Source organism: Dipteris shenzhenensis, chromosome 20, assembly GCF_047967505.1.
Source record: "Dipteris shenzhenensis isolate YYH24624 ecotype China chromosome 20, Dip_SZ_1.0, whole genome shotgun sequence".
Classification (NCBI taxonomy): Eukaryota; Viridiplantae; Streptophyta; class Polypodiopsida; order Gleicheniales; family Dipteridaceae; genus Dipteris; species Dipteris shenzhenensis.
This window is the reverse complement of record NC_141615.1, coordinates 42,573,229-42,595,205: the sequence shown is the minus strand read 5'-3', so window position 1 is coordinate 42,595,205 and position 21,977 is coordinate 42,573,229. Positions and strand designations below refer to the sequence as shown.

General features: G+C 47.6%; 1 protein-coding gene across 1 annotated transcript in view; it reads left to right on the top strand.

Annotated features, from left to right (window-relative positions):
- Positions 1–21,977, top strand: part of LOC147889689 (stretch-activated cation channel MID1-like) — a 128,896-nt gene that overhangs the window by 80,819 nt on the left and 26,100 nt on the right. The window lies entirely within an intron of this gene.

Here is a 21,977-nt window from a genome sequence, read left to right as displayed (position 1 = left end):
CTAGCCAGAAGGGTGAGAGTTGCTTGAATCCCCTGGAGTTGCTGTGTCAACCCCGATTGATTTGCATTGACCTGCTCAAATTTTCCATCTAGAGTAGTCGTAAATTCACTGAAGGCCTTTTTGGTTATCAGGTCATCATAGAGACCCTGATCCTCCTCTCCCACAGGAGTGTAATCCAAATCCTCCTCTCCCATGGTGAACTCGGGATTTGCAGCATCAGACATGACTGAAATCTAATTTGAATACGAACTGAGAGAAATAACTGACTGAAATGAAGCGCAAAGGAGAATGGAGCAGAGGAAAACCGTCCCAAGAGATGCCGACGGAAAGAGATGCTGGAACCTGGCGAACCGGAAGCCCACGAATCCCGAGACCTCGCTGAACCCGCTACTGGATGCACGTGCGAAATCTTGCAGCAACCGTGTTGCTGATGTGGCTGTATGGTTTGTTGATGCAGGCCGTACAGGTTCTGACGGAGGCCGTACAGGTGCTGACGTGGACTGTACGGCGTCCGTACAGTCTGCGGGTACTGGCTCGGAGCAGGGGGTGCTGACGCAGGCAGGGTTCGCTGCTGCGGGTACCGTACAGATGTACCGTACAGATGGCGCTGACTGACGTAAGCAGTGTACGACTGATAACGTAGGCTGGCGCAGATTGTACGGTGCAGCTGCAGATCCGTACGATGCTGATGCAGAGCCATACGGTTGGCGAAGGCTGACGGAAGCTACGTACAGTGGTTGACGCAGGCTGGCGCAGGTACGGACAGGCTGAAGCAGGCTGGCGCAGGCTGGCTCTCGATTCGAGGAGCTGCTTCAAGGCTCTAGGCTAGGCTGTGGGTAGGCTGGTACCCTGCCCCATCTATATAGGGAGCAAGGCAGCCTTATTTGGAAGCTCAGCTTCCAAAAAAGGCCAAGCTCCCCTAGCTTTGGAGGGGGTGCTTTTTCGAAAAAAGCACCCTCTACGCAGGCTGTACACAGCCTGTTCGCTGCCCTTTGAGCCTCTCCTTGCACCCGCCTATTACCGTACTGCCCTGGGCGTCACCTCTACACCTCCCTTGCAGCCTTTTCGCCTCTCTCTCCTACCTTTCTGCTCACTCTCCACTTCCTACAGCCTTCTCTCACAGGCCCTTTCAGGGATCTCGAAATCTCTCCCTCCTTTTCTTCTTCCTTTTCCCTCATATCTGTCCACCCCTCCTATCCCAGGTACCCAGCAAAAAATGCAGCAACAGATTTCGAAATTTAGGGCATACCTGGAGGAAAAATCCGTCAAAAATTCCCGCGTCAGAAGTTCCTACCTCAGGAGTCGTCTCTGATACCAACTGACACGTCCCAGCGCTCCTGAAACCCCTGAACTGCAAAACAACTACACACAACATCAGATCTGAGCAGGCTGCTCACCACCCAACCATGACATCTACGAGATGAGATCCCGAATCAGAAGATGTCCCCTCCGAGCCACGAGCTGAGCTACTGGCACGAACTCCCAATCAGATCCAAACCAGCCTGGTGTCCCATACCACCAGGTGGCGCTGTGAAGCCCTGGATCTGCCACTGGGCCTTGGGCTACGCTAAGATGCAGGCGCGCGTCCGCGACTCAATCCAGGATCAGACCTGGTGCCTGGGAACGAGACTTGCTCCCAACTGCACACTGAAAACTGAACCCCCTGGGCCTCTTTTATAGACTTGGGCCCCGGCGCCAAAAATAGCAAAGACCTATAAATAGTTCGTACCCTTGCCACTCAACCCGAGAATCAAGCCTGCCTAGCTCTAAGCCTCCCCAGGCTAACCTGAGCTAGTTCTGTGTACCTAGTACACGTCAGATACCAATCCGTGCACATGACATTTGGGTAGACACAGATGATATGCCACTCACTTGCTCCACTTGGGCCGGTACTTTTACGAGAGGCAATGTTCCGCTTCAGGTTTTGGCCTTTCGAGATGCACAGGAGGATGCTTTAGTTTTTAGTGTGCAAGATGGTGGCAGATTGCTCAGGTCCACAGAGGACATCTTGCTTGAGTCTGCTTTTCAGCCTATCAGGGTTGTAGGTCTTTTGGTGCAGGGATCAGATTTAGAGTGGTTCCTAGACCCAGACCCCTGGCTACTCTCCACCGGGTGTTGGAGGCTTTGGATCTATGGGGGTGTTCCCATCAGGTATTTGCAGTGGGACCCCGGAGAGTGGGAGTGGATTCACGCAGGGCATCGAGAGAAGAGCATCCCCTTCTTTTGTTACACGGTTAGTAATGCCAGGAGATTTCAGCTCAGTAGTAGAGGTTGGAGACCTTCCAGAGTTCCTCATTGGGAGACATTTGATATCATTGCGGATCTGCAGAGGTGCTTCTGGAGGAGACTCTGGAAATCCCACAGGAATAGGAAGATCACTATCTTCTTTTGGCTCTCTATCCATGGTGGGATTGCAGTGAACCTTTGGAGATCCAGGTTCGGAGCCGCAGGTTCGGAGCCGACCCTACTTGCCCTCGTTGCCTCTCTGCTTCGGAGACTATTCAGCATTGCTTATGGGATTGCAGACAGGCGAGGATGATTTGGATGGGGGTAGCCAGGATTTTCCAGTCACTTTGCCCACTCCCCATTCTTTATGACATGGGGCTCAGTGGCTTGGCTTTCTCTTACAGGGCCTCAGGTATTCTATGAGAGATATGACTCCTCTCGGGCCATTTCGGTTCGACGTCATCCGATTGAGTCTTGTTCGTTGAATGTGGTACCACACCTTCCTTTTACAGCTGTACATGCCTCTGTGGATACTTCTTGGGAGATTCTAGCGAGCATAGCATCCTGGCATATCTGGAGAGCTAGATGCACAGAGGCTTTGGAGGGTACTCAAGTTCATCCCTCGCACACATTGGCTAGTATCTGGACAGACACCGTATATACTTTGATGGCCGTATGGACGAGTATGCAGGGAGACTCCCGTGCAGCCTCAGATAGGAGGGCTTCTTTCTTCAGGAAATGGAAGGATTCTCCTTTCTTTTCTAAGACTACTACAGGGTTGAGGTGGCACTTTCAGCCTCAGCCTTGGTTGTTTTCCACCTCACTCTGAGGGGGTTTTATTTATCCTCATGATTTCATGATGTATTCCGCTTTGAGCTTGCTCTCGCGGGTTTTTTCTCTTACTTAATAGAAGTCTCTTTCTTGAAAAAAAAAAAAAAAAAGCAAGGGATTTAGGCTTTATAATCCCGCAACCAGGAAGGTAATAATCAGCAGAGATGTTCTCTTTGCTGAGAATGAGTGCATGGAGCCCACTAGTGCAGACTTGCCACCATACGATGACACCTCTTTGGACATCATCCAGTTTGAGGATGATGAGACGGAGTCTCCTGATGCTTCCCCTTCTACTTCTCATAGTTCAGATGGCTTGCCACATGTTGAGGATGGCTCTCCCTCAAATGTTTCAAATTTGTAGCCAATTAATGAGAATAGACAGCCTCATGTTTGGAGGCATTATCAACGTCGTGAGGCCACTAAAGATGTTGATGCAGCTCAGAGTGGTACAGTAGAGAAATGTATTCCACGTTACGCAAGGTTGACCATTCAAGATGCTAAGGATCAGCCTACAGTGTGGAGCTGCAGGCTCACGCCCTTAGGCGGAGGAGAACCCTTCAGGAGCGCGAGAGCGGGCTTTGAGGAGAGACCTCGCCTCCATCGAGAGGCTTAGGGAGCAGGACTCAGTCTCTCAGTGTCTTAGTAACAGATTGGAGAGCGCTCGTCTTGAGCTTCAGGACATAGAGCTGCGGCAGGCTGAGTTCTCCTACCATTCCTCTTGGGCCCGATGGGTACAGCAGGGGGACAGGATGACGAAGCAGTTCTTTCAGACCACTGGGCCTTGATCGACCGGCACACAGCTACAGCGTCTTCAGGACTCGCAGGGCATCATGCACATTGACCCGCAAGAGATTCTTGACATGACCACCAAATTTTATAGCTAGCTCTTTCAGACAGGTAGGATGACCCCAGCAGTTCTTGTGGCCCGAGAGCTACTTTAGGATCATGTTCCGACAGTAGTCTCGCGGGACTTATGCAGCAGACTTGAGGAGCCCTTCACAGATGAGGAGCTCTGGGAAGCCCTCAAGGCTCTCCCAACCCAGAAGTGCCCGGGGGAGGATGGCTTGACTCCGGCCTTCTTCCGGAACTTCTAGGATATTATCTCTACCCCCTTCCGTTTAGCTTGCCAGGAGATTTTCGACACATGCCTTCTTCCTCAGTCCTTGTGCAAGGGGTGGATCTGTTTGATCCTGAAAGGGGGAGATAGATCAGATATTCGACAATGGAGGCCGATCACTCTGCTTGATACTGCATACAAGATCCTCGCCAAGGCCTTGAGTTTGCGGTTACGGCCTCATCTTACCGACATCATTTATGACACACAGAGTGGGTTTGTCCAGGAGCGCAGCATCCTGGACAACATCTTCATGTTCTGGGAGGCAGTGGATTGGTCCAGGGAGGAGTCACAGCCACTGGCCATCCTTCTCTTGTACTTTGAGAAGGCCTACGACAAGATGGAGTGTCTTTCTTGGAGGGCACTATTAGGAGATTGGGTTTCTCAAACAGATGGGTATGAGGAGTTTCAGCGCTATACGCAGGGAGCTCTAGTCAGATGATTATCGGAGGACACACAGGCGAGGCCTTCCCTCTCTCTCGCTTGGTTCGCCAGGGCTGCCCACTAGCTCCCTTCTTCTTCTTGTTTGTAGCGGAGGCTCTGGGCTACTTTTTGAGATCACAGGTGGCGGGTCTCACAAGGTTGAGGCTCCCAATCAGGCAGGAGGAGGAGCTCCTTGACTCGGAGTTTGCAGATGACATGGCCTTGTATGTTGAGGGCACCACTGCGAGTTTAGAGAGAGTCAGAGGTGCCCTGGCTATCTATTGTGAGGCCTCGGGGGCACGGATCAACTAGACAAAATCCATAAACTTCCTCACGGGCTTTGAGGAGACATAGGAGATCCGTGAGTGGGGGAGTAACTTTGGTTTCAGATGGATACCGCGGGGCCAAACAGCGAGATACCTCGGATGCCAGGTGGGTATTGACATTACAGTAGAGCAGCAAATTGCTCCAGTCCTTGAGAGTGTTTGGTGCCAGCTTCTCTATTGGAGCTTGGCCACACTCTCCCTCGTAGGTCACGCCTTAGTGACAAGCCACGTCCTTCTTGCCACTGCCTGGTATATTGCCTCCTGTTGGTGCTTTCATAGAGGATGCATTGGGCAGCTCCGACGGTTGGTACGAAACTTTCTCTGGGCCGGTTCAGACAACACGAGGAACAATAGGGCCCGAGTAGCTTGGCAGACGGTGATCATGCCGCATGCAGTGGGAGGCTTGGGTATCATTGATCCGGAGATGTAGAGCAGGGCTCTTCTGGACAAGCTGGTGGTTCGTGGCCTCATCCCAAGTGCCGAGCCTTGGAAGCTCCTCTTATAGAGAGGGCTTCTGAGGAACACCCCACGCACTGGAGGACAGTGGCAGTCTTCACATAGATGGATCTTTTCAGAGGCCCCCCTTATGCGGAAGGGATCCCCCGTGATGAGGAGTCTTCATAGGGTTTGGCAAAGACTAGCAGGGGGTCTCATCCGTGCTCCGCTCAGATGCAGAGAGGAGTTCGAGCGTCAGCCCCTTATGTGGCACCCACAGGTTAGAGATCAGGAGGGATGTATGCTTGGGCAGCAGACTCACATTGGTTGGGCACAGTGGGACACTGGTCCAGCAGGGTCTTTTGGTCGCTGGAGCAAACTACCTATGGAGGCAGAGACGAGGCTTACGCCCTAGCGCATTTGAGAGGGATAGGGCAGTGGATGGGGTCGAGATCGACCTAGCCATTCCTAAGTCCTGGTGGGAAGGACTTCACATTTGGAGAGACAATGGATGGCTGGGGCCTTTTTCCCGTACTGGTGTTCCCTTGAGGATTTTGATGCAGCGCGACAGCACGGACCCCGGCTTCTTCCGTGTAGGACCTGGAGGCCTACTGCGGCCCCTCATTGGGAGTGACCCTGAGATGGATCGGAGTCTTGATGGGATACACTGGCAAATGATCAGAGTGGTAGGACGTTTGGGGAAGGAGTGGCACATCGATCCTCTCAGTATCTTAGAGTAGGATGCCTCTAGATGGTGCCTCTGGCTATGGGAGGGTAGACCCCTAAGGGAGGTCTAGTGGGACCCCGGGGAGTGGTTTTGGCCCTCCAGGGGCGGCCTTGCTGAGATGATAGATGAGGTGCCTTTCTTTTCCTACACCACATGGATTGGCAGGAGACTTCAGATGGACTTGTCAAGATGGACCCCCTCAAGGGAGAGACTGGGAGACCCAGAGAGTGCCCCGGGATGTTCGCTTCAGGTTTTGGACGCAGTTGTGGTCCAGCTTGCGACTAAGGAAGATTTCTTACTTCTTCTAGTTGGCAGCCCACAGAGGCTTGCCCGTCGGCCTGTGGTTGGTGGAGCAAATGCGAGTGGAGGGGCAGTGCCATTGCTGCTCAGATGGTGTCTTGGAGACTATCCCACACTGCCTATGGAGCTGTCATAGCGCAGCGAGGATCTGGATGAGAGCCCTCAGGATCATGACACGCATGCAGAGCCTTCACAGAGACTACACATGGGGGATGGTGGCTTGGTTGGCAGAGGGAGGACACGCATTTCAGATTGATGAGATCTCCCCAACCTATAGGATACAGGGTCAGAGCATTCAGAGGATTGCACTCCACGAGGAAGCCCCCCCTGACGCCCTAGCTCCTCCTTCCCCTAGGGAAGATAGTGTTTGGGAGGTGGTAGCCAGCATCATGGCTTGGAACATTTGGGTGGCTCGCTGCAGTCTCGTGATGGGAGAGCACCCAGTTCCACCCTCGGCTACCTTGGTTGCCATCTGGTAGGATATCATTTACACCCTACGGTCCACCTGAGAGCGTGGGACTCCAAGCTCCAGGGCGACTATTGAGAGGCGTGCTCGTTTTTGCAAGGCTTGGCCTGCAGGTGTTTTCTACATTTTCACTCCATGAGGGATTCGCTGGCTGTATAGTCCCCCCACTTGGCTGTTAGCCCTAGTTCGCGAGATCCCCTAGGCAGTGAGCCGGGGGCTTCAAGCCGGTTTTTCTTTCAGCCTTTTCATACTCAGCACCTTCGGAGCTGTTGTCTTGTGTGAAATCTTTCAAGCATTAAAGGTTCCTTTCTTTGTTAAAAAAAAGAAAAGAAGAAGAAAGGAACGGAGGAGATTGTTGGTAAACTGAAAGGAAAGCAAAGAAAGAACACAAACTCAGAATACTTGCACTATGGAATGAAGAAGAGTGAGGTCCTTAAGTAGGCACCTCATACATGTTCACTGACATCACTGATGACTTCAGAGCTCCACAATCATCTCCTCAATCTGCTCCTAGATTCTCTCAATCATCCTATGTGGCTTTCCACCACCTAACTGTGCCTCTAGCACTCACACATAGAAACCAAGGTGTGCCTGAGGCATACACCTTGAGATATCCCATAGTGAGGTCCTTAAGTAGGCACCTCATACATGCTCACTGACATCACTGATGACTTCAGAGCTCCACAATCATCTCCTCAATCTGCTCCTAGATTCTCTCAATCATCCTATGTGGCTTTCCACCACCTAACTGTGCTTGTGGGCACCTAACTGTGCCTCTAGCACTCACACATAGAAACCAAGGTGTGCCTGAGGCATACACCTTGAGATATCCCATCAAACCCCCCCTCAAGGGAATGCCTCGGGCTATGTCAAGGATACATCTAGTCTCATAGTTTCTCATGCCATCTCATGGTGGTCAAGGATAAATCTATGGCTAGGTTCTCATGCTAGCAAGGGTTCCCATGGGTGTAAGGTAAACAAAAGGGATACAAAAAGACCTTCCAATGGTTATCTCCCCTGCATGTACATGCACACAATGTCTGCAGGAGGTACCATGGAGCAAAACATACACATGGCCTACATCATAAGGTGACCAGAGGTGTTTACAAAACACACAAAACACAAGAGTTTATTTCATTCATTTTGGAGGACTATCCAGGCTGAGTACCTTGACATAAAAAGAGAGATCTGGAGCATACGTAGAGATGATTTAAAATGCATAATCTTCAAAGGATGCCTCATCTTGTGGAGGCTCATCAACTGAAAGTTGATTTGCATTTTCTGTCTTTGCTTTGGCTCTGCAAAACTTCTCATGATGGTTGTTTTTGCCACAGTGTTTGCATGGATTGATTTTGAAGCAATCCTTTGAAAGGTGATTTGTCTTTCCATAGTGATTGCAAGGGGTAAACTTGCCCTTCTGGATTTTTACAGCATAAACAGTGTCATTGCCTTTCCTGAGCTCCATATGCCTTTCTTCTTCTTGGAGAGCAGAGATAATACCTTCAAGATTAGGATTAGGAAGATTTTTCAAAGTGGTAACTATATGATCGTAATCTTCAGGCATACTCTTAAGTAACACTGCCATAGCATCATTTGGAGTAATAGGAGAGTTGATAGAAGCTAGTTGAGTCATAAGACTCCGCATGTAGTTGACATGAGCTGCCAAAGTAGTGCCACTTACCATCTTCAATTCAAAGAAAGAGATTTTAAGTGATAATTTAGAGATGTGAGAGCTAGCACCAAAAATCATGTCAAGCTTCTGCCAAGCTTCTGAAGGAGACTCTAAGTCAGAGATGTGGTGAATATAATCATCTCCTAAAGCAAGAGCAATGATACCATATGCTTTTTCCTCTCTAGCGGGATCCCTTGCCAGGTGTGTCGGAGTTGAGGATTCTCCAGCATTGGAGGCTGTAGAAGAAGCGGTTGAAGTCGGTTTGACAAGTCCCCAAAGGTTTTCCCTCATCAATGCAAATTTCACCTTCATCTGCCATGTGTGGAATCCCTTTCCATTGAACTTATCTATATTCAATAGGGTAGCCATGAGAGGGTCTAACCCAGATATTGGGCAGTGTCTTTCTCTCTTACAAGGCTAAAAACAACTGAAAGGCTTCCAAATATAAGCACTTGTTGTAGCAAAGACTAGTGACCAATATTCAATCAATGATGCTTTTTCTTACATGCTTCATAGAGGTGGCTAAAATGAATACTTTCCAATCAAAACCAGGTATAGCAATTCAAAGAAAAACTGAAGCCACATTTGTACTGATGTTATTGAAAGTTTCAAAAAACCAGAAATGATAGAATAGCATCTTATGTAGCATCATCTTCAAAAAACTTGTCAAAACTGTTAAAACCAAAAGACTGAACTTGGAGGACTTGTAGCTCACTCTTCAGAGCAAAGGAAAAGGGGCTTTCTGAAGCAAAAGAAAGCTCACATAAAGGTGAACTTCTGGTGCAGAGGTCTGAGGAGATTTTGCGCGACTTTGCTGGCTGGAGCGTCTTAAAAAACGACTGGTTTTTCTCTGTTTTTACCTTGAATATGCAGCCATTGCTGCTCAGATTTCAGCACAGGATAGCCCAAGGCATGGAGAATCTACCCCTGAAAGGAATTAGAGAAAGATGAAGTATGCTGAGAGAAAACGCAGGAACAGAGGTCGACGAACTGCGTGTAATGGCGACAAAAAGAGCGCATATTTCTTTGATTCCTTTCAGCCAGGGGTTCGCCCCTTAGAGGTGGATCTCCAGCAGGAAGGGCATGGGAAATGGTTGAGAACCGGAGGAGAACAAGCTTAAGCAAACTTTGGGAAGAAGAGGAAGAGATGGTGAAGAAGAAGATGAAGAAGAAGATGATGATGTGGCAGAAATGGATCAAGGGGGATCAAATAGCTCTGATACCATGTTGGTAAACTGAAAGGAAAGCAAAGAGTGAACACAAACTCAGAATACTTGCATTATGGAATGAAGAAGAGTGAGGTCCTTAAGTAGGCACCTCATACATGCTCACTGACATCACTGATGACTTCAGAGCTCCACAATCATCTCCTCAATCTGCTCCTAGATTCTCTCAATCATCCCACCACCTAACTGTGCTTGTGGGCACCTAATTGTGCCTCTAGCACTCACACATAGAAACCAAGGTGTGCCTGAGGCATACACCTTGAGATATCCCATCAGAGATGGGAAGGTCCTTAGATAGAATGTGAGCATTTCTTCCCATCTCAAATGTGGCAGTGGCTTCCCCTGAATATTGGTGGGCTGCATGCAGATTGGGTCCATGGGGTTGCAAGTGGTGCTGTGAGTCATGGGTGACCATGCCAGATGTCCTATGCCACCATCACAAGCTGCCATGCCCTAAGGCCATGCATCATGGGTGCCACATCTCCATTCCATGTGTCATGGTTGCCACATTATCATGCCATGTGTCATGGCTGCCACATCATCATGCCATGTTCCATGGCTACCATATCATACCACGTGTCATATGGTGGTTGTGTAATATGATATAATTATGGATTAAGGTTGCCTTTAACCACTCTATTCGCTTGACCATTAAACTTAGCTTGCGTAATCAATGATAATCTGATTTTACTTTTTATTTTTGACTTTTTTGCAAGAAAATTACTTCATTAAGTATGAATGAAAACCACGAGAGCAAGCTCAAATGTGGGAGTACATCATGCAATGCATGAGGAAAAAACAGCTCAAAATGAGCTAATAAAAAACCAAGACGGAGGCTGAAAATGCCATCTCAACCCTGAGGGAGACTCAGAGAAGAAAGGAGATCCTCTCCAAAAACTCTGAAAAAAGTAACTCTCATGGCCGTGGTGGCTGCTCTGGAGGATCCCTGCATGCTCGCTCATATGGCCATCAGAGTGTGTACTGCGTCGTCCTGGCCATAGCCTGGGAAGGGTGAACCTAGATACCCTCCATCGCGTCTGTACACCTGACTCTCCAAATATGCCAAGCTGCAATGCTAGCCAGGATCTCCCAAGACGTGTCTACTGAGGCATGAGCAGCTCTGAAAGGAGTGAAGGGAACATCCTGGAGGGAACAAGAGTCCATTGAGTGTCGCCATACAATGAGAGCTGGATTTGAATCATGTCCCTCAAAAAATACCTGAGGGCCAGTAAGAGATAACCAAGCCATTGAACCCCAAGTCATATAGAAAGGTGCTGTATGAAAGATACTGAAAATCCTAGCAACACCTTTCGAGATCGTCCTCACCTGTCTGCACTCCCAAAGGCAATGTTGTACTGACTCAACTGCAATGTGACAATGAGGACAAGCAGGGTCAGCCCCGAACTTGAATCTCCACAGGTTCACTGCAATCCCTCCATGAACTGCAATCCCTTCAAAAGAAAAGAATGATCTTTCTATTCCTAAGAGATTTCTAGAGCCTATGCTAGAAGTCCGAACAACTGCAGAAATCTGAAAACTATCCCAATGGGGCTCTCTGGAGGGCCTCCAACCTCTACTGCTGAGCTGAAACCTCCGGGCATTTCTAACTATATAGCGAAAGAAGGGGAAGCTCTTCTCTCGGTGCCCCTCATCAATCCATTCCCACTCCCCTGGGTCCCACTACAAGAACCTAATAGGGGAACCACCATATAGCCAGAGTCTCCAAGACCCCAGCGCAAGGAGAATAGGATTGGGATCAAGATACCACTATGAGTCCCTACCCCACTCCATGAAACCTACAATCTTGACAGGCAGAAATGCAACCTCAAAAAGAATATCATCAGAAGATGCCCGTCCCTAAAAACGCTCCCCACCACCAAGTGGACTCTGTGATCGGCATGTCATCTGTGTCAATCCACTCTGGCAGAATGGCTGCCTGTATCTGTTGTATCCTGACTGCACGCCCTCTGAGGTGGCCAATTGCTATAAGTCATTGATCCTCTAGAAGTCTCATTAAGGCAAGTCTCTAATCCTTTTCATTTCATACTTAGGTTTCTGGCAATTAGCTCTATTCAAAGGGACTAATTTAGGATTAATTGAGTTTGTTTTGCCTTCTTACATAACCTACCTTAATAGCTGTTGGGTTTGTATAAATTCTATGTATTTGATTGGTCTTGTGCTTAGGTACTTGGGTGGGGGTATGGTCTCTATGTTTCCCTCACAGAGATACATCTCAACTTGTGGGACGCTATTCCCGTAACCCCTTCACTGGGGGTCCACCCTCAAATGCTAGACCCTAACCAACTCATACTACATAATTAAATTGTAAGATAAACATGTGCATCCTTTGGCAAACATCCTAGTTCAAACAACTTCGATACTATACACACTTTGATGGCCATTTGGGCGAACATACAGGGAACCTCCAGAACTACTACTGCTAGGAGGGTTGCCTTTCTCAAAGTCTGGAAGGATTGTCCTTTCTTCTCTGACTGTCCTTCAGGGATGAGGTGGCATTCAGCCACCACCTGGGATTTTTGTTTGCTCATTCTGAGTTGTTTTTTCTCATGCTTGACATGATGTACTCCTGCACTTGAGCTTGCTTTGCAGTTTTTATTCATACTTAATGAAGTACTTTTCTTGCAAAAAAAAACAACAACTTGAAATTACAAAAATTAAAGATTCTTCTTAGTGGTAGCTCATGGAGGGCTACCAGTAGAACCATGGCTAGAGTAGGTGAGACTAAATGGGGCTCGTGACTACTGTGATGCCGAGGACCTCGAGGCAATAGCTCATTGCATGTTGTGGCTTTGTCCAAGGCTTAGAGGATTTGGTGGTGCTCCCTCATGATGGTGGCTACAATGCAACGTATGTAACGGGACTTCACTTGGTGCATGGCAGCTTTGTTGACAAAGGGATGACACGCTTTCTTGATTGAGATGGTATATCCAACCTACAGGTCTAGCTTCATTTGGTGCATACTTTTCTCCTCTTTGCCCATGAAGAAGCCAATAGATTTGGTCCAGTTGATGCAGGCCCTTGAGGCTTCACAATAGATAGCTAGGGGCCCCTTGACTACCTCAAGGCTCACTACTGATCCCTCTTCATACAAAGCTGTATCATCTGCAAACTCTGAGTCTAACAGCTCCTTTTGATTCGTAAACCTCATCCTTGTAAGGCTGATCGCCTGAGAACCTAGAAAATAACCGAGTGCGGTTGAGGCCCTACCTGCGAGACATCATTCATGACATGTAGACCAGTCTTGGAGTTTGAGAAGGTGTATGATAGAATGGAGTGGTATTTTTTGAAGGACACCATGCAAAGACTGGGCTTCTCGAAGAGGTGGATCACAGAGGTCTCAACCCTATATGCAAGGAGCTCCACCATCCAGGGGATTATTGGGAAGCACATGGGAGAGGCTTTTTCTCTTTCTCACTAGTTTGGCAAGATTTCCCCCTTCCTCTTTCTTTTTGGAGCGAAGGTTGGAAGGAAAGAGGAAAATGGCATAAGAAGAAGAAGAAGAAGAAGATGACATGGCATAAATGGGCTCAAGGAGGATCGTAGTGCTCTGATACCATGTTGGAAGAGAGCATGAAGCTGAACACGAAACAAGAGAATGCACATAGAATGAAGAAGGGTGAGGTCCATATGTAGGCACCTCTACATGAGCCACCAAGCTCCACAATCATCTCCTCAATCAGCTCCTAGAATCTCTCAATCATCCTATGTGGCATCTACCACCACCTAACAGTGCTTATGGGCACCTAACTGTGCCTCTAGCACACACACATAGAGCCCAAGTTGTGCCTGGCGCATACACCTTGAGATATCCCATCGGGGGGGGGGGATGGGGGGGTGGGAGGGGGTGGGGGAAAAGGGGGTGAGGGAGTGGTGGAGAGGATGGTGGTGGAGATGGAGAAGGGGGAAGGGGGAGGGGGTGGTGGAGGAGGGGGGTGGTGGTGGTGGTGGAAGGGGGTGGTGGAGATGGACGGGGGGAGGGGGGAAGGGGTGGTGGATATGGAGGGGGGGAGGGAGGAGGGGGTGGTGGAGATGGAGGGGGCTGGGGGGAGGGAAGACAAAGGTGGTTGAAAAGAGAAAAGGGGTGGTGGAGATGGAGGGGGGGAGGGGGTTGTGGTGGAGGGGGGGGGGGGGTGGTGGTGGAAGGGGAAAAGGATGGTGGAGATGGAGGGGGGGTGGGGGGGGAAGGGGGAAGGGAGGGGGGAAAAGGGGTGGTGAAGATGGAGGGGAGGGTGGAGAGGGAGATGGAGGAGGGAGAGGGGAAAAAAGAAAAAGGAAAAACAAACCTTGACGGACGGAAAACTTTGACGGAAAACGGAAAACTTTGACGAAAATCCAAAGGGAGGAAGAGATGGTCACCTGAATGCTCTCCAAGTCTTTCTCGATGTAACGGGATTGTTGAGGACCAATGGAGGTGGGTGGATGGCTAGGTTATCGCTGCGAGATGGGCTTGAAGTCACTTACCATGTAAGGATGGGAGTAGGGTGGTCGTGTAGGGAGAGGGAGAAGTGTCTTGCATAGGGCTTGGAATGGGGAAGAGGATGGAGGCAAGATGTGAAAGATGAAGAATGAGGGGGTGGAGTGGGTTTTTATAGGAAATGGATTTAGGTTTAGGGTTAAATCCTAAACTCTTCCCGAGCCATAACTTTTGATGGTTAGCTCGGTTTTTCTCTTCTGCAAAAAGGTGAAATGATCGAAATTGCAAGCTCTACACATTTGTGTCCACTACCAAGCTTGATTGTTTATCAAGTGGCTTATTTTTAAGAAATAAATAAAATTTCTTAAGGTAGTAACCCAAGGTTGATACTTGGGGTTGATATGTTTGGCTAGAAATGGAAAAAATTTTACTCTCCTTACCCTTGAGTGTCATGTTCATGAAAGTTCAAAGTAGTTTGTTTTTTACACATACCTGCGTATGTTTACTCGTTACCTGAGACGCTAGTCTCCCCGGCAACGGCGCAAAATGTTGGCTCTTTCCTATGCTTTCCGTAGGAAGAGCAGGGTATTCTCTGTATGCAGGGTTCCGAGGCTTTTTGTCACCTACAGATATATCGGGATTGTCGTTTGTAGTATACGTGTAGCTTAGGACCTCGAGTTGTGTTCCGTTGAGAGACGTAGACTTAAGTGTGGTAAGCAAACATAGTGCATGCATGTGTAAAAGGAACGTGTTTCATCATGGTTGAGGTAATGAAGACTTTCGTCTTCATTGGGGGTTGCAGGGTTTAGGAGGAGTTTAAGGATTAGAAGGAGGTTCCAAGGTTTAGAAAGAGGTTCCAGAGTTTAGAAGAGGTTCCAGGATTAGAAGGAGGATCCAAGGTTCAGGGTAGAGTATATGGTGGAGAATTCGTCTCCCTCGTAGATCATGGAAGTTATGGGTTGAGGAACTAAGGGTTTAGGGGGAGCATAGGAGTGGGAGAGGAAGAAGGTGTAAGAGCATGGGGGAAAGAAGAGAGAGGAGGGAGGAGGAGAAGAAGGGAGGAGGAGGGAGGAGGAGGAGAAAGGAGGAGGAGGAGGAGGGAGGAAGAGGGGGAGAGGATGGGTTGCAAGGTTGGAGGAGAGGGGAGAAGGAGTTGCAAGGTTAGGACATGCTTTTAGACGTGGAGTGCAAGGAAGCATGGACACTTCAGACAATTGCTTGGAATACCAAAGTAGAACTCAATACAATGCCCCAAAGAGTATGGGCTTCATTCCATTATGGGGTATTTATACAAGTTGGAGAGCTTCTCTCTCTGCATGTAGGAATTGTAAGACATTCTATCTCTACATGTAGAACTTGCATATAGAAGTTGCATGTAGGAGTCGCATGTAAAACTCGCATGTAGGAGTTGCATGCAGAACTCGCATGTAGGAGTTGCATGCAGAACTCACATATAGAACTCGCATATAGGAGTCGCATGTAGGAGTTGCATGTAGAACTGGCATGTAGGAGTTGCATGTAGAACTCGCATGTAGGAGTTGCATGTAGGAATCATATGTAGAACTTGCATGTAGAAGTTGCATGTAGGAATTGTATGTAGAACTTGCATGTAGAACATGCAAGTTGGATTTCTAAGAGGGATTATTTATTTCTAGCCTTATGCAAGTACAAGTGGAGCTTTGCCGCTACTGTATACACACATTCTGTTCCACCTAAGTTCATATTGGCACAGAGACAACAGGGGGATAGATGCTACCAGAAGCTTGTCAAACAGCAAGCTAAGGACCACTGGTGACGATGAAGATGATGACCCTCCGACACAAGTTCATGCTCTTACTGTTGAGATCCAACATCTCTCTCTCCCTCCAGAGGATGATGGAGATGATGATCCATATATTTTCTAAGCATGTTCTATTTGGGTACTCTACCCTGGGTTGTTTCCAAAAAATGAATGAAATAAATTATGTGTGTTGAGTAAATAAAGGTCCTTTGCCTTGGATAGTCCTCCTGAAATGATGTATTCATTTGTTTATTTTTCCTAGAGCCAAGAGGGGAATGTACTACAAGAGATGTGTATTGTCTTTGATAGGTCTATTTATCAGGCCTGGCATGTGAGTTCCAGGATGTTGGTGCATTTGTCTCCTAGACCTCTGAGTTGGTCATGCATCCATGCATGATGAGCCTCTGAGCCATGCTAGGTGAGCCATGCTCACTAGCCTCTGAGCCATGCTCACTTGCCCCTGCGTTAGCATGGGAGCCATGTCTAGTTCTAGATCGTCATTGCACAGTTTGATGACCGTCATTGTCATGTTCTTGGTTCCATTCTAATAGTCACTCACTTTTCCTCCACAGGGAGGTGTTAGGAGATGGAGTCAAGATGAGTCAATTTGGTGTATTCTAGTGAGTTCTAGTCTAGTGTGTCCTATGGATGCCAAGTGTCACATTGGGAGTTATCCCATATGCATTGGTGTTCATATGTGTGTGTGCGCTCTATATAAGAGTTGTACTTGTCTAGTGTCCATTGTCTAGTGTCCAATCAATCAAGTATCAAGCTGGAGTGTCACATTATATGCAGTGGTCTAGATGGGAGAGGGGACTTGCTTCTATAGTAGGCGCTTGGCAAGCCTTTACGAGACTTCCAGAGAGGATCAGAGACTTATAGCAGTTGGCCACCTCAGAGGAAGTGCAGTCAGGATACAACAGATACAGGCAGCCATTCCGCTAGAGTGGATTGACACAGATGACATGCCAATCATAGAGTCCACTTGGTGGGGAGCATTTTCAGGGACGGGCATTCCATTATAGATTATTGCTCTGTAGGATGCACATGAGGATGTTCAATCGGGAGGCAGACTTATCAGGTCTTCTGATGATATTCTTTTGGAGGTTGCCTTTCAGCCTACCAGGATTGCAGGTTTCATAGAGTGGGACAGGGACTCACAATGGTATCTTGAGCCCGGATCCTATTCTCCTTGCGTTGGGGTCTTGGAGACTCTGGTTATATGGTGGTTCCCCTATTAGGTTCTTACAATGGGACCCAAGGGAGTGGGAATGGATTGATGAGGGGCATCGAGAGAAGAGATTCCCCTTCTTTCTCTATACACTTAGAAATGTCCCGAGGTTTCAGCTCAGCAGTAGAGGTTGGAGGCCCTTCAGAGCGCCTCATTGGGATAGTTTTCAGATTTCCGCAGTAGTATGGAGAAACTTTTGGTGTAGGCTCTGGAAATCCCTCTGGAATAGAAAGATCACTCTTTTCTTTTGGCTTTCTATTCATGGAGGGATTGCAGTGAACCTATGGAGATCCAGGTTCGGGGCTGACCCAACTTGTCCTCATTGCCTTTGGGAGTGCAGACAGGCGAGGACGATCTAGAAAGGTGTTGCTAGGATCTTTAGCATCTTTCATACAACACCTTTCTATATGACCTGGGGTTGTGAGTGGCTTGGTTATCTCTTATTGGCCCTTAGGTGCTTTTCGAGGGACATGATCCAGATCCAGCTCTCATTGTACAGTGACACTTAGTGGACTCTTGTTCCCTCCAGGATGTTCCCTTCACTCTTTTCAGAGTTGCTCATGCCTCAGTAGACACGTCTTGGGAGATTCTGCCTAGCATTGCAACTTGGCATATTTGGAGAGCCAGGTGTACAGAGGTGATGGAAGGTATCCAGGTTCACCCTTCCCAAGCTATGGCCAGTATTTGGACCGACACAGTACACACTCTGATGGCCATATGGGCAAGCATGCAGGGATCCTCTAGAGCAGCCACTGCCAGGAGAGTTACTTTTTTCAAAGTTTGGAGAGGATCTCCTTTCTTCTTTGAGTCTCCCTCAAGGTTAAGATGGCATTTTCAGCCTCCTCCTTGGTTTTTTATTAGTTCATTTTGAGCTGTTTTTTTCCTCATGCATTGCATGATGAACTCCCGCATTTGAGCTTTCTCTCGTGGTTTTCATTCATACTTAATGAAGTAATTTTCTTGAAAAAATAAATAAATCAAGTATCAAGCTACAAGCTCTTTGGTCTACATGTGAGTACTTTCATTTGTTCATTTCTTAGTCATTTCATTTCCATTTAATTATCACTTTCTTTGAGTATCTTTATCTCTCTCCCTAGCCTATCCTCTCTCTCCTTCTCCACCATGTGCCTTCATTTGATACAATCCCTTTCTAGTTGGCCTGTATGTCTACAACGAAGACACTATCTTGGTAATTTAGATACCTTCATCCTTTGTCGGAGCGCTCCCCTCTCAAGGGTCTCAAAGAGAATCACCTCTGGAAGAGACTCTAGGTCCTATACAACCATCTTGAGCCAAGGGACACCATCATGTGGCACAACTGAAGCTATAGTCTCCGTGGCAAACTCCAGCATAGTCCTAAAAGCCCGACCATTACAGGAGTCCTAGGAATCAAAGCGTCATTGGGAAGTGAGGGACATGATGGGTCAAGTCCATGTCCTCACCATGACAAAGTGGTACTAGGGAAAGAGATAAACCAAGTGGGGACCAAGGAGAATGGGTGCCAGGGTGATGTCTAGGGAGCTTAGCTAGAAGACACAGACACCCCTCCCATAGATAGTGAACTCTTGAATGTGGTCCCCTTCTAGTGCCCAGCTTGCCTAGATCCAATCTCTCACCTATCTCCTTGTGGGTGTGAGGCCAACTTTTCAGCCCACTGTTGCCTTGTTATGAATTGGTTGCACTGCTTGCTTCATCTCCTGCTCTATCATCCGGAGAAAGGAGAACCCTAATGAGAGATCGAGGGTGCTGCCATGGAGCCCCTCTAGCTAGACCAAAGGTCACCGCCAATATTCTCTTCCTCCAAAAACAAAAGCAAGAAACTATGCCCCGTACGGAGAGGGGAGTGGAAAAAGGAAGGAAAGGAAAGGAAGAGCTTGCAGCTAAGGATGACTGGCACAAGCCCTTAGTCTTCGAGCAAACGAAAAGACCGAAAAAGAAAAAGGAGAAGGACAACCACCAAAAAAACCAGCCCACACTGGTGAACGTCCCGATCTGCAAGCTTCACCGAGGGGGCCTGAGAAGGGACCCTCTAATTCAGCAAATAGAGATTATACAAGAGGGGAAAAAGTTCCAAAGATCTCTCAAGAGGCGGACTGGCAAGGTTGAGATTTCTTGGAGCAATGTGACTTGCAAGAAGCCGAGAAAAGAGCTGCCACGAACCAAGCCTTGAGGCCCTGCTCCAACTTGGATCTGCGGCTATCACATGCAAGTATTTGGAAGGGTCTGCCTCTACCAACCTTGAGGCTGGCCAGTCGTGAAGTGGCCAGCCAAGTGCTGCGCCACAATCTGGCTGCAAACAGCCGCACCACCAGCTGACTGCAAACTGCCCACCCTCTACGCCACAAAATTGACTTCCAAGATGCGCACAGGTGGAGGAATCATGGGTGGACAGGAGGCGATGCGCTACCAAGGAGGGCTCCAAAGGACCACCAGGGGGGTCGCGAAACAGGGCGACCACCCCCTAAGGCAGCTCGGGCTATCTAGAACCAGCATGACCACATGGGGGGGGCTGGGGAGCAAGGACGAAGAGAAGGGGGAGCAAAGGGAAGGAGGAAGGGGTTGGGGGGGAGGGGGGCAAGTCACCAGGTTTTTCCGAGAGGTGGTCTTGTCACCTCTCTCTAATGTCTCTCCTTTAGTTGATATGGTGTGAGCTTGCCTTCTCTTGCATTAAATGTTATCACCCAGTGGCTTTCCTTTTGATCAAATACTGATAGTGCATCATTGTTTTATTATATACCTAGTGTCCCTTTGTGCAAAGCCTTGTTTCATGAATGTCCTCCTCTACATACCATCCCTTGGTAACACACCAATCTGAATTCTTAGGGCATGTGATTCTCTCTCTTTTTGTTTTGTGATCTCTCGCTTCATGCATGTGTCCATCATTTTTTTTTTTTTTCAAAAAAGAGACTTCTATTAAGTATTAAAGAAAACCGTTAGAGCAAGCTCCATACGGGAATACGGGATACACCATGCAATGCATGAAAAGCTCAAGAGCCAAAAAGAAAGGAACCATCTCAATCCGGTAGCAACTTCTGAGAAAAAGGGAGAACCCCTCCAAACTCGAAGAAATACAGTCCTCCTAGAAGAGGCTGCCCGTGAAGGGCCCTGCATGCTAGCCCATATGGCTATCAAAGTGTGAACCGTGTCACTCCAAATACCCATGAACACCTGTGATGGGTATATCTGGGTGTCATCCAAGGCCTCTGTGCATCTGGCTCTTCAAATGTGCCAAGAGGAAATGCTAGCCAAAATCTCCCAAGAGGTGTCCACTGAAACATGTGAAGCTCTGAAAGGAATATGTGGTACATCCTGAAGAGAGCAGGGCTCTATCTCTTGTCGATGGGTCGAGAGTGCCCAAGAAGAAGGCTCACCCTCATAAAACACCTGGGGCCCAATAAGGGATAACCATGCGACCGAGCCCCAAGTCATGAAGAAAGGGGAAGTATGAAAAATGCTGAGTATCCGAGCAACTCCTTTCCAAACAATTCTTGCTTGATTGCAGTCCCAAAGGCAATGTCGCACTGACTCCTCTGCAGAATGACAACGAGGGCAAGTGGGATCAGCCCCAAATCGTGATCTCCACAGGTTCACTGCAATCCCTCCATGAATAGAAAGCCAAAATAAAAGAGTAATCTTTCTATTTCTGAGGGATTTCCAGAGCCTCCTCCAGAAATTCCTACTCAAATCTACAGTGATGAAGAAGCTATCCCAATGGGGGGCTCTGGAGGGAATCCAATCGCTACTGCTCAGCTGAAATCTCCTGGCATTACCAACCGTGAAACGAAAGAAGGGAATCCCCCTCTCTCGGTGCCCATGATCTATCCACTCCCACTCTCCTGGGTCCCACTGCAAGCATCTAATAGGTTTACCTCCATATAACCACAATCTCCAGGATCCCATGGCCAAGGGTAAGTCAAAACATCGAGCGACTGCGTTCGAGCGAGCCCAAAGTTCGAGCGATGCTTATGAGGAACTTTGTCTAAACCTATAGGAGCAATAAATTTTTACTGAAAATGGTTGAATCTACATGACACTATTACAGATTGTTTTTAATTATCTTTTGTATGATTCTTGGCAACTTACAAAGATTAAACTTACTATTGGATAACTCATAAATCCATGCAAGTCAGCAATCATTAAATGAATACCAAAGGAAAAATTCTTGGCAACATACAAAGAGAAAACCTATTATTCGATAAATAATAAATACATGCAAGTTAGCAATCATTCAATAGATACAAAAGGGGAAATGCTACAATGTATACACCTCGAGGTGATCACTCGGAATTATTTAAGGTAGTATGTGAGTTGAAGGGGTTTCTTTATTTTATGGAGTTACACACATGGCAACAATAGTCCTACCGATGATATAGAAGCTCCTCCTAGCAAAATCCCTCACAAACAGCTATTTGTAGCTCATCGATTTTTATGCTACCGACATGATTTGATCCATTTTGTACACAAAATGATCACATGAATAAAATGTTTAAGCTATGGAACTAATAAATTATTGATCACCTTATGACCATGATGATGCTAACTAAATATGGATCACCTTCATATGTCCTTGACCATGTATACACCTCTAGGATGGAGGGAGGAAACCAAGGACCCAAACTCTAAATGAGAAAAATCCATGGTCATAATTAAATATAGAGTTTGATAAGGTCCAGCTCTCATGAAACAAAGATAAGTATAAACTTTCTAAATATCTAGAATTTTGACACTTTAACATAATAAATGTATTCATTCATATTATTCCGATCGTTTTGACTACAAACATGA